Genomic DNA, 14,167 nt, shown 5'->3' on the forward strand with positions numbered 1-14,167 from the left:
AGTTCCATCCTTGTCCATAAATTTAGCTCCTTAAAGACATTGCTTTCTAGTTTTCAGTTGTACCACTGCAACTCAGGATGCAAAATAAAATTGGAAATTCTGTTTTTATTCATGATTCATAAGTGATCATATACATTCCATATCTTCTCTAACAACAGTGTCTATTGACAAATCTTAAGGAAATTGCTAAAAGTATGATGCTCCCTCTATTCCATTTTTCAAAGCCATATTGAACCCAGATATTTGGCCCAGACATTGATGCCAAATTGTTAAAACACATTTGTATGAATTCCAAAAAGGATATCTGACTTTCTTGATATAGTATTCTACTTGTTAAAAATTCATATTCTTGTTTCTATTTAATGAAACTTGTATTGCTGGAGTACTTAGTAGCCACTTAGAACTGCTCCGTGATCTTAGCAAGAAAAAAAAAATGAAGTAACTGTTCTTACATTTAAAATATGTAATTTTCTGCTGAACAAACAAAACAAAATAAAGTTGTCTAAAAAATTTTATGTTCCGTATGACTTAACACCTTCTGGTACACCATATAATTTAGCATTATATATCTAAACTTTCTCCCAGCTACTTGAATGAGAGCAGAGAACCTTTCTTTCTTTGCAAGTGTACATACATGCTTGGAATATTTGGCTTCACCTCAAATCTCCTTGCTTTTTTTCTGTCTTTCATTGTACCATGATGCATCCCATGAGCCTAAAAGTACCTGGAACACGAGTGATCAATAAATGTGTATGGGATGAATGCTAGTAGTGTTTGAAACTGATGGAAATCAGTTACAAGGAGGTACGTCCTCAACATTCATGTCCCCAGGGTAAAAAAATTTCCAGTGTTGCTGTAATTACTGTCAGTTGACTGAGATGAATAGGAAATCATGTTCAAATACAAAAATGTTTTCCTTAGTTACCGAACCATTGTATACAGCTGGGTTTTGGAGCCTTTGTGGTTAGATGATGATACAACAAGAATATGACTGCAATATGAAGAATACTTTGAGCTTGTAAAAAATCTTACCCTCTTGGGTTTAAAAAACATTAATGGCTTTCCTTTTTCCTGTTAATTAATCAACAAGCCATCACTAACTATTGATGATTAACTAACCAGAAAATGACAGGCTGAATGGAGGGAATCATAAAATCTCCACAAATTTCTTAAGCAGCAGAAGAAAACTTCTTGAATAAATTATCTGCTTTTTTTGGGATAGGTCACTTCAAGAAGTCTGAAATTTTATCTGATTTGTAAATGTGATAGATCATTGAACTTGGACCAGAATTATAAATTTAGACACTAAAATGTGTGTTGAACTGGCTAATTCTCACAACTTTTCCTCTAGAATCCCCAAGAAGCATTTAAGTTATTATTCTTTCTCAATGTTACTAATTTCACCTAAGCTAGGTAGAAAGCTATGCAGTTATAAACTGTCCATTTAATGATATAATGGGATGAAGCCAGAACTGTCTTACTACTGTTAAGGGAAGTGTGAATGTAGAATCATTAATGTGATTCTTACGTTAATGTGAATGTAAGTGACACATTCGCAATGACAGGCTGATAATATTCTAATTTGAATTAAGAGATTAGCTAGATTCATAATCATGTATACTATTGATTCATTTTCAATTGCTACCTCTATTTTCTATTTTCACTTAGAAGTAACAAACAGCAAAAGTATTTTGACATCTCTTTTATAGAAATAACTATTATCATTACAATGCTGACATCCTGGCATTGAAATGCAATGTTAATTTGAATAAGCATCTGACTTAGACATACATGTACAGTCATTTTGTGTCGCCTAATGTACTCCATTCAGACCACCAAATATGATTACAGACTAAACGACGTTAAACAATCCTGACACTTCTGTGGCAATTTTATTTGAATTCTCCAAAATGATCTTCCCAGTTATTCATTTTTATCAGAATGCTTCTGTTTTTATTTGTTTTTATTTCCTATATGGTGCATTTAATTGTTACAAATGGTTATATTAAAATCTCTCTGTAACTTACTATGCAAAAAACTTTTTTTTGATGTATTAAATGACAACTCAGTAAAGATTTAAAGCAGAAACTTGGGTTGTCCACTGACTGGCTGAGTGAGTTTTCTGAACCTTAGTTTTCTTTTCTTTTCTTTTTTTTTTTTTTTTTGAGACAGGAGTCTCGCTCTGTCACCCAGGCTGGAGTGCAGTGGCGCAATCTCGGCTCACTGCAAGCTCCGCCTCCCGGGTTCACACCATTCTCCTGCCTCAGCCTCTCCGAGTAGCTGGGACTACAGGCGCCCGCCACCACGCCCGGCTAATTTTTTTGTATTTTTAGTAGAGACGGGGTTTCACCGTGGTCTCGATCTCCTGACCTCGTGATCCGCCCGCCTCGGCCTCCCAAAGTGCTGGGATTACAAGCGTGGGCCACTGCGCCCGGCCGAACCTTAGTTTTCTTATTCTTAAAATAGAGAGAAAAATACTTACCTTAAAGAATTAATGTGGAATATAAACGAAATGACTCATACAAGTCATATGCAATATGCATATAGTATTTATATTCATGAAGAAAAAAACTAGAATGATCATAATATTGCTGACATTTCCATAGGAAGCTTATCTTAGAGATCATAATCCAGGTTCTCTGATTTCCCAATTTATATGGTTTGGCTCTGTATCCCCACCCAAATCTCACCTTGAATTGTAATCCCCATAATCTCCACATGTCAAGGGCAGGACCAGGTAAAGGTAATCAGATCATGGGTGCAGTTTCCCCCATGCTGTTCTTGTGAGAGTGAGTGAGTTCTCAGATCTGATGGTTTTATAAGCGTCTGGTGTTTCCCCTGCTTGCACTCATTCTCTTTCCTGCTGCCCCTATGAAGAGGTGCCTTCCACCATGACTGTAAATTTCCTGAGTCCCCCCAAGTCATGCAGAACTGTGAGTCAATTAAATCTCTTTTCTTTATAAATTACCCAGACCTGAGTATTTCTTCATGGCAACGTGAGAAAAAACTAATACAGCAGTTTTCTGTCATGTTATATTTTTATGACTCATAACTAATTCCCAATTTTGTGTATGAAAAGACTTTTTCAAGGTAAGAACACCTTTAAGTAATAGAAACATCCAAGAGGCCTTTTAAGGGCTGATCTTAGCTCTCCTCTCTGTTTCCTAGGTTCTAGCTTCTGCATCAAGCCAAGTCCCCCTCCTTGTACCTGTCAGAGAATGGTCAGCCAAAAATCAAATAAGCACATCTCATTTTTATTACAACAAATTCCTTAGGTTATTTAAAGAAGACCGACACTAAAAATTAAAATTTCATTCGGTATGTGGTCCTCACTAGTTTAAATTGAGAACTCAAACTACTTGCCAATGTACTTCTTTTCATGCAGGCAAAATTAGAAAATGATTCTGGATAATTTCTTTTTCATGTGTTCATAGGTGGCCTCATAGAGCAAAACAAAAATTAAAAAGTCATGTTTAGAAGAAATATCTACTTACTTTTACTCAAATGAGTTCATAAATATCAATGGTGCTGCAGGGTATTGTATTGAATAGGTACTTCTGGTACCTATGAGGCAGCTACCTGACCTAGCAATGTTGTATTTCGTTGCTTAAATGTCTCTACCACGGACAAAGTCACTTAGATATTTTTCATTTCCTCGCATTTTCTCCTTGTCCAGGATAATGATGTGACTTATTTGCCAATATGATTCATTTTCTAACTTCTGAGCTTTTGCTTATGTGGGGTATTGTTCACTTCCACCAAAGCTCTATTACAAAACTAGTATTCCCACTAACTAGTCCTCTTATAAATCCAAATCTTCCACAATGTTTTTCCAGATTATTTAAGAGGAGAAAATTTGTTTTTTCATATTATTTTCTTTCTACTTCTCATAGCATGTTTATATCAAGGAGATAGAATGAGAAAAAAACAAATAGAGTTATGTTACCCAAGTTGCTAAAGGAAAAATATATCTGTCAGATAGGTGATAATATTATCAAAAATTCATAAACCCAGCTCTGAGGAGTGTGAAACTTATCACTGTTTTAATTGGCTGGTGATGAATTTTTTTTTCAGTATGGCAGAACATAACCTACCACACTGATATCTAAGTAATCAGAATATTGAAGCATAAATATTACGCCCAAGTAAAGCTATGTAAATTAATTCAGTCTTGTATTGTTTTTGTGAAACGTTTCCTAACTTCCTGCAAGATAGTAAAGCCTTAGAGGGAAGGAATTTTATTTATCTTCATGTTTCTCACATAAACAAACATGCACAATGCCTTATCTATAGTACAGACGCAGACAGTAATGCATTGAAGTGAATACTCCATTAGCTTGCTCTATACACTCAGAGAGAAATATGACTCATTATAAAAGAATTGTTAGTGATGTTCTTTTCTGCCCACTCCAACCATCAAAATCCTGATTATAATAGACAAGTAATTCCTCCTGGTTCTAGGGGTTTTAAACTTGCATCTTCTTGAAGAGGATTAAAGGATTTGTTGGAAATGACAGGCTACGTTGAAAATTATATGTAGTCTATGATACACAGGCATATATAATATGTTGTGGTAGTCATCTCTAGGTTTCCTCCACTGATGATAATTTCTAAGTAGTATGGCTAATGGAATCAGTTTGCTTTATACTTGATTCCTATACTTAGAGGACCTAAGGATTAATCACTTCCACCAGTGGTTCTTATCCCTTGCCTGCTTTCCTGTCATGCCCTCTAGTTTCCGAATTCTTGCAGCTGTCCACAAAACTTGGTGTTTGCTTTGCTAAATGCAAAAACGGATGCTTCACACTGTAACTTTCTCTTTGTCTATCTGCAAAGTGAGCATCCTATATCTATAGCTTCTTCTGGAGATTAGCTTTTTCCTGCATGCTGTATGCTATGATAGAGGTTTTCTAAAACCTGTTTTAATGGAAAGAATCACTTCCAGCTTAGAATTCAAGTTGAAAATGAATTCCCCAAAGTGCAGAGATGAGGAGGTCATGGCTCACACTGTGCAACCCCATTAACTATTCCCTGGGTAACAGATACTCTGGAGTAGCACACACCTCATGCCTTTGATGAAGGCCTTAGGGAAACATTGTTTTTAAAAGAAAACAGATTCTGGGCAAGAATTAAAAGCAGTCTCATGCCATAAGTGCTAGATTTCAGGCTTTTAAGCCTCATTGCTCTCAGATACATCATCAAAGTGACATTGCTGATACAGGAACTTTTGTGGTCTGACTATAGTTTTGTAATTAGAGAGTTTCCTTTTTTAATATGCCCCTAAACTTTATCAATAGAGTATTTTTGTGGTCTTGTCTCTATTCCCCTGGGAAACTGCTTCATGGCATGTTATATTTTTCCTTTTCGGCAAAGGACTCTTGCTGGTAAATAAATTCCCTGTAGGCCTTGGGTTTGAATTTGGCTTGCCCTTTTCGGAGGAGTTACCTCATCCACCAAGCCTCATGATTAGGCGTGACTTGTGATTTCCCCGTATTGTGTGGCCTAAACTTTGGGTCAAGTTGAAAATGTGTCTTGTTTATCTCATATCATAATCACACAAGATTGAGAAAGTAAACTTCATGAAGATGAGGTCAAGGTCTATTTTGTTTGCTGTTATATCACAAATACTGGGCACAGTTTCTGGTGTGAATTAGGTACATGATGCATATTTGTTAATGAATGGGTGGATTCATATATCTATTTTTTATTTATTTGCTTCACTGAGATATTTAATTAGTTGTGCATTTTTGTGAATGCCTATAGGTTTGGCTTCCATAGGAATTAGTAGGTAATAAGACAGCTGGTATGAAGCACTGTGGATTTAATCATAAGTAGTCTTGCTTCTGAGTCCTTGTACGAGCTCTAGATTTGTATCCTGGTCTGCTGTGTACTAGTGGTGTGACCACTTAGATTCTCCTTCACCTCTCAATTCCATTATCTGTAAAATGAAACTAATATATCTACTTCTTACTTGTGAGAAATAATTGAGATGCTACATAGTAACTTCTCAGGATTGATTCCACTTGCACAGAAAGTGCTCCATAAAAGCAAGTGATTAATATTATCATGATAAACTTAAAAGTTTATTATAATTCTTATCTGGATATTCATTCATTAAGAAAACTCTTACTGGACACCTGGCTTTTCCAAATAAAGAAGATTTGAAGCACAATAACTGTAAACAAATAATAGCATTATCAAAGGTCTCAGCTTATTCATGGAATGGCAAAACATTCAGAGTAGCATTCCTTCCTTTTATTTTCTTGCTAAGAATTTTGAACTTACTTTCTAGGCAACAGGTAATCACGGAGGTTTTCCAGAAAAAGTATCCTAAAATATGGAAGTCAGGAGGAAAGGAATTATTGTCGTAAGGGCTGTTAGGAGGTATATAATACCTCAGAATCCTGATGAGGTATTTAGTGAACTTGTAATTGATATGTCTGGAAGGCCCTTGGGGAGGTGATCAATGAAGGACCTATACTTATCAAAAACATCCTCTTTTTGCCAATCTTATGTGTCAATGTTATCATCTTTCAAGAATATCTTCCAAATCTGTAATTTAAGTATATACTTCTGATTCTTTTATCAAAAGTCATGAACAACTGTTATTCTATGTTGTAATCTAGTGCCATAGAATATACAAGCATGTGTTTTGAAATGTTAACTTTCATAATTGTTTAAAAGGTATATTTTGTCAACTCAGTTCACTTCTAAAATGTGATGGCAACTAGATCATCTGACATTAAGAGGAACTGATTTGACTATTATGCCGGTTCCAAAGAATGATAAAATGAGGGTAAAGTTAAATGACATAAATTACAATGTGAGAAAGTAAAGTATCTTCATTTATCATCTTAGCTGATTTTTCAGGAATTTAACCTTTCATTTTTTTTTTGCCTCATGAGAATATCTACATCTTAGAATTCTGCTAAGAAATCAAATATCTCTTTGAATAAACTAATGATGATAAATCACAAAGCTATAACAAATTTTAAGATGTCTTCAGACTGTTTCAATGTATGCAGTGAGGACTATTTAGACAAGGACCCAAAAGGATTGTCAGTAATTTGAAAATAAAGCAAAATAAAACAAAACAAACCTAAAACTACATGGGGCAAATACTTATTATCTGTCTTTATTATTAATGAAGTAGTAGTCCATAATCCTTGATATGACACTAATTACTATGCAAAATTTCTTACACTTCTGCAAGAATTTTCTGCACTCAACTGTTGAAAACCTTTCTGTCCTTCAAGAATTACATCTCTCCTGAGGTCTTCATCCAGATCTTTCCATTATGGTTTTTGATTGTCCTAGTCCATTTGGTCTGCTATAACAAAAGACCACAGACTAAGGAGCTGATTAACAACAGAAATTTATTTCTTATAGTACTGGAGGCTGAGAAGTCAAAAGTCAAGACAATGACATATTTGATGTCTAGTGAAGGCACTCTTTCTAGTTCACAGACGACATCTTCTATCTGTGGCCTCACATGGTGGAAAGGATGCATGAACTCCCCTGGGCATCTTTACAAATGCACTAATCCCATTCATGAGGGCTTCATCCTGATGACCTACTCTTCATCTCCCCCAAAGACCTCACCTTCTAATATCATCACCTTAGGGGTGAGAGTTTTAACATATGAATTTTAGTGACACAAACATTCAGACCATAGCATTTATTTACTTGTTAGAGTGATCATTTTTGCTTTTCTTGCTAATCAATCATTTTCCTTTTTACTGGTAATAGCACCTTGGTTTTCTGGCATTGCATGAGGTCTCAGTGGGATGCTTATGGCTTGCCTTGTCTTGACCAAGGGGTCAGCATACAGTCAAACTAGGCTAGGAAGACTCTTTCCCAGGAATGTAATTATTCAGAAGATTGACCCAAAGACAGAATGTTAGAGTTGATCAGCCCACCAGACTAATGCTGTGGAGAGCACAACCATTAGTTTCCCCACCTAGACGATCAGAGCTTGTTCTGCCTGCTGTTCGGAGATTTGTGGGTTTTTTTTTCCCTGCTTTTTATACGAATATGTAAGCTGTCTTATGCCTTCCAATAAGCTGATTTGGCGTGAGATACCAGAGTAGAATTCTGTTTGATTACCAAAGAACAATGTCTCCCTATATTAGGTAATTTTTACTATATAATAATTATACACTCCACTCTAATATAATATACTATATATATTATAATGTAACTTAGAATCCTTCAGGACTAGAACCAAGTAGTACATTTTATTTTTACAGCATCCCTCAACATAGCAGTCAGCTGTATTTTTTGCTTAATAAATAATTGTGTAAATGATGCCTTGTTTTAAAAAATAACTTGCAGCTTTCAATTTACTTCGTGAAATGAACTTAATTTGTTTTCATATTCACTGTGTGCATTTTCCCAAGGCAGGTATTATAATCATGCCTAAAGGCAGCATGATAAATATGTAAGAGCCTAGGCAGAGTGAGGTAGGAACCCTACTCCATTACTTATAAGCTCTGCCTGCTGGGACATCTTATACAATGTACCTATAGTTTATCTCCTCCTCTATCAAATAATAAATTAAAAAGTTCTTTCTCAAAGTTGTGATGCTAGTATATGAAGATGTAAAAGGAGTAATATAAAATGGGTACTACAATGTTTGAACTAATTTACACTGCCACCAATAGTATAAAAGGGTTCTTATTTCTCCACAGCCTCACCAGCATCTGTGGTTTCCTGAGTTTTTAATAATTGTCAATCTAAGTGGCATGAGATGGTATCTCACTGTGGTTTTTATTTGCATTTCTTTAATGACCAGTGATGACGAGCTTTTTTTCACGTTTGTTGGCCACATCAGTGTCTTCTTTTGAGAAGTTTCTGTTCATATCCTTTGCCCACTTTTTGATGGGGTGGTTTGTTTCTTGTAAATTTGTTTAAGTTCCTTGTAGATTCTGGATATTAGCCCTTTGTCAGATGGGTAGATTACAAAAATTTCTCCCATTCTGTAGGTTGCCTGTTTACACTGATGATAGTTTCTTTTGCTGTGCAGAAGCTCTTTAGTTTAATTAGATCCCATTTGCCAATTTGGGGTTTTGTTGCAATTGATTTTGGTGTTTTTGTCGTGAAGTCTTTGCTCATGCTTATGTCCTGAATGGTATTGCCTAGGTTTTCTTCCAGTTTTTATGGTTTTAGGTTTTACATTTAAGCCTTTAAACCATTGTGGAAGACAGTGTGGTGATTTCTCGAAGATCTAGAAACAGAAATACCATTTGACCCAGGAATCCCATTACTAGGTATATACCCAAAGGATTATAAATCTTTCTACTATAAAGACACATGCACATGTAGGTTTATTGCAGCACTATTTACAATAGCAAAGACTTGGAACCAACCCAAATGCCCATAATTAATAGACTGGATAAAGAAAATGTTGCACATATGTACCATGGAATACTCTGCAGCCATAGAAAAGAATGAGTTTATGTTCTTTTCAGGGACATGGATAAAGCTGGAAACCATCATTCTCAGCAAACTAACACAGGAACAGAAAACCAAACACCATGTGTTCTCACTCATAAGTTAGAGTTGAACAATGAGAATACATGGATACAGGGAGGGGAACATCATATACTGGGGCCTGACCGGGGCTGGAGGGACAAAGGGAGCGAGAGCAGTAGGACAAATATGTAATGCATATGGGGCTTAAAACCTAGATGACAGGTTGATGGGTGCCGCAAAGCACCATGGCACATGTATAGCTATGTAACAAACCTGCACATTCTGCATATGTATCCCAGAACTTAAAGTTAAAAAGAAGAAGAAAAAAGAATTCTAGATGTTTAAAATCAAACAAAATTTAAGATTGTCTTTGGCTACTACTGGCCATAGGAATTCACAGATTGTATTGATAACAGTGATTTTATATATCTTGTTTCTCCAAGAAATGCATGGAAACCAAAGCTGATGCATGATTTCAAGGTCATCTCTCACCATGTTCTTAAACCTAGTATCTATTATTCTCCAGATTTTATGTTGCCTTTACCTAATTTTATGATGTATTCACCTTTGCCTGGAAATCTTGTTGAAGTCACTTTGACAATAATTTTTAAGAATAAATTTAAGAATGTATTCTTTTTAAAAAAAATGGGTACTAGTACTTAGCGGTGGCTCACGCCTGTAATCCCAGTACTTTTGGAGGCAGAGGCAGACAAATCACGAGGTCAGGATTTTGAGGCCAGCCTGACCAATATAGTGAAACTCCATGTCTACTAAAAATACAAAAAAATTAGCCGGGCACGGTGGTGGGCACCTGTACTCCCAGCTACTTGGGAGGCTGAGGCAGGAGAATTGCTTGAACCTGGGAGGTGGAGATTGTAGTGAGCTGAGATCACACCATTGCACTCCAGCCCAGGCGACAGTGTAAGACTCCATCTCAAAAAAAAAAAAAGTTAATTATAATTAATGTCATTTTAAAATAAAGAAAATGAGGCGCACAGTGTTTAAATAGATGTTGCCCCTTCTTATAGTCAATAAGAGGCTGAATGGGGAAGAGAACTTGGAATCTGTGTACCTCTAGACCACTGGACATTCCATTCCACCAAAACTCTGCGCTTTCTTTGCTTATTGACATGTGGCCTCTTTACTTCTAGAAATTAAACAAATTTCCTGCTCTTTGCCTATTTCTATGGATCTAATTGCCTAAGCCTTTGTAGGAAAAAAAACCCAATGATTAAAAATATAAACAGCTGAATTCATTTGTACCAACTTAATTCCATAACCAATTAAAACCAAAAAATTAACTAGAAGTTTTTTTTTATCCTGACAACACTTAATTATTAACACTTACTTGGCTTCAAAATTTGTATCATGATTTACCAAAACAATACATATATAAGAATTTTCACCGGGAGCGGTGGCTCACGCTTGGAATCCCAGCACTTTGGGAGGCCGAGGCAGGCGGATCACGAGGTCAGGAGATCGAGACCACGGTAAAACCCCGTCTCCACTAAAAATACAAAAAATTAGCCGGGCGTGGTGGCGGGCGCCTGTAGCCCCAGCTACTCGGAGAGGCTGAGGCAGGAAAATGGTGTGAACCCGGGAAGCAGAGCTGGCAGTGAGCCGAGATTGCGCCACTGCACTCCAGCCTGGGCGACAGAGCAAGACTCCGTCTCAAAAAAAAAAAAAAAAGAATTTTCAGTGGAGATCTAGGAAAGGTACAGGCTTGCAAACAACATAATTCAGTTTTCATCCCTATGAGAGGTAAAGTGAATTTGAAGACTGCTTTTGCAGTTGGCTCATGGTGATACTTTATTTCCCAAGTCTTAAGCTTTGGGTGCACTATGTACAACGAAGGCAACAGGAAGCTTTCTGGGCTGCAGCTGAGAAAAAAGCATATCTATTTGTCATTCTGTAAGTAAAGCTGGCCCTGAGCATGAGGTTGGTATAAATATATCTTCATCTTGCTGCTGGTCACACCAACCACCCATTCTCAATCAACCCCAAATCACAGTACAATTTGAACATATAATAGAAAGTTATTCTACTATAACAGATGTATTAGTTCAGTGAGTTGTATAAGACATGTATGGTGTTTCTTTAGTACTTAATATTTCATCCTTTTCAGGGCTAATTGGGCAAAAGTTCCCAGGGTTTATCCTAAATTTTTTATAGGAGAAAAAGTAGAAAATAGTTTCACTTTTTTCACCACAAAATTAAGTTTGTTACAGCTTAATTTTCAGGTGAACACACAGGAGTTTAGTTGAATTTACAGGATTGACTATTTTTCAACATTTCCATGATAGGAGAATTTTTCCTCTAATTTTAACAAGGACTGGATTCCTTAATTTTAAATTGCTTACATTGAATTTAATAATTAAAATTAAATTTCTTAAACATTTTAATTTATTATTAATTCTATAAATATTTATGGGATACCTATTATGTGATTATCACTATACTGCCTACAAAGAAGAATAATTCATCACTCTTTCTATTCATTGTTTGCTAAATATTTTTAAGTGTTCACTTTTTTCCGGACACTGGTGATACAATAGAGAACAATACACACAAATGGCCTCTCTTTCATGCTTACGTTAAACAGAGGAGACAGTCTATAGACCTAATAAACACATTACATAATATCATAGAGATTAATAAGGTAAGGCCCAGCTGATAGGGTAGTTTGCAGTTTAAATAGGGTGGTAATAGCAGGTGTTTCTAAGCTACTGGGATCTTACCAGAGTTTTAAAGAGAAGGAGATAGTGAGCCATCATAGGCATATATGGCAGAAGGGGCAAGCAACACCAATATCTCGGGAAGAAAGGATGTCTGAGGTAGTAGAGGAAGAACTAGGAGGCCCACATTGTTGGGGCGAAGAGAGTGGAAGGTTGAACAGTGAGTGACAAGTCCTTGTTTTTGTTGAATTCATAGTCCAGCGGGAAAAAGCAAGACTACTGATCCTAAAAATGCAGGGTTTACTATATTCGAACTAATCTTAGGTATGAATGGGGCTTCTGAATAAGACTGGGGGCATCCTAGAAGGGGTGACCAAGAGATAAGTGAGATCTGAAGATTGAGTACAAGTTAGCTGGATAAGATGGTGGGGGCAATCCAGAAAAAAGAAAATAGAAACAGGTAAATGGCTGAGGCGGGCGGACCACTCGAGGTCAGGAATTCAAAACCAGCCTGGCCAACATGGTGAAACCTCGTCTCCACTAAAAATACAAAATTAGCCAGGTGTGGTGGCATGCATTTGTAATCTCAGCTACTCAGGAGACTGAGGCAGAGAATCGCTTGAACTCTGGAGGCAGAGGTTGCAGTGAGCCGAGTGAGACTCTATCTCAAAAAAAAAAAAAAAAAAAGAAGAAGAAGAAGGAGAGAGAGAAAAGAAAGAAAGAAAAAGAGAGAGGAAAGAGAGAAAGAAAGAAAGAAGGAAAGAAAAAGAAGAAGAAAGAAAGAAAGAAAGAAAGAAAGAAAGAAAGAAAGAAAGAAAGAGAAAGAAAGAGAAAGAAAGAGAAAGAAAGAAAGATGGAAAAAAAAGAAATAGGTATATGTAAAGCCTGGAAAGACAACACAAAACATACATTCAGGAAATGGCTAGAAGTCCTTTATGACTGAGGAAGAGTTGATTAAGAACAGAAGACAAAAATAAAGATAGGCTTTGTGTTACAGACTAAAGGATTTTAATTTCATCCTCAAAGTAATAGGGTGCCATTTAATATCTTTAATCAGGGGAATGATGATGACCAAACAGATATCATTCATTGCAGATGAATAGAAGCTGAATCAGCCTATAGGCAGTTGGAATCCTATAACTATAAAAATAATTTTAAAAAACTGGACTTGGGAAAAAAGGGGTAGTAATAAATATGAAATCTATCAACATAGTTTAATACACAGGTATTAGATACAGATTTAATATAGGGGAGAAGTCAAAAAGAAGTTGTTAATTTAAATCCCAAATTTTTGTTTTAAATATGTAGAGGCATAGGGATGAGATTCACAGGCAGAGGAAGAACAAGTTTGCGGGAAAAGATGATGTTATCTTTTTGAGATAGGCTGAATTTGAACTACTTGAGGGATAGTCAAGCTGAGACACCCAAAAGTGGTATATATAAATTGTACATAAGGAGAGGATTCTGGAGTTGTCATGTGTCTGGTGAAGTTGAAACTATGGGTTTATATAAAGTTTACAGAGACATATGTAGAATTAGTATAGTAGAAAGCCAACTACAGCACCCTGGGAACACTTATGGTTATGGCATGAATGGAGAAAGACAGCCATCAAGAAGACTACTAAGAAACAGCCAGAAAAATTGAGATAATAATAATAATAACAACAACATTAATAATAATAGATGTGATCAAGACTTACAATTGTGAGAATTATAAAATGGCTAGGTTTTATTGCATACTTACTCTATGTACTCTACATTGGTTAAAGCATTCAGCCTCAGGGCTTAGTTCCTGTACAAAATGAACTACTGTAATTCTCCATTTTATATCTCAGGAAATGGAGATACTGATAGTTAAATTAAACTTGTTGAGCCAGACACTGCTAGTAACACTACATGCAAATAATTAAACTCTCACTACCATACTATCACCTCCTTTTACATACATGATAATTGAGGCACAGACTATGGAACCAGTAAACATGCGGCTGTAGTATGGTTAAAACTTCTAAATGCTT

The 14,167-nt window shown here is 36.1% G+C and overlaps 1 protein-coding gene across 1 annotated transcript in view; it reads right to left on the minus strand.

Moving 5' to 3' along the window:
* The window catches only part of LOC116463277 (bifunctional heparan sulfate N-deacetylase/N-sulfotransferase 4), a 276,145-nt gene that overhangs the window by 167,883 nt on the left and 94,095 nt on the right, over positions 1 to 14,167 (minus strand). The gene's annotated exons all lie outside the window — the stretch shown is intronic.

The sequence above is a fragment of the Hylobates moloch genome, unplaced genomic scaffold, assembly GCF_009828535.3.
Source record: "Hylobates moloch isolate HMO894 unplaced genomic scaffold, HMol_V3 SCAFFOLD_3, whole genome shotgun sequence".
In the NCBI taxonomy this organism is placed as follows: Eukaryota; Metazoa; Chordata; class Mammalia; order Primates; family Hylobatidae; genus Hylobates; species Hylobates moloch.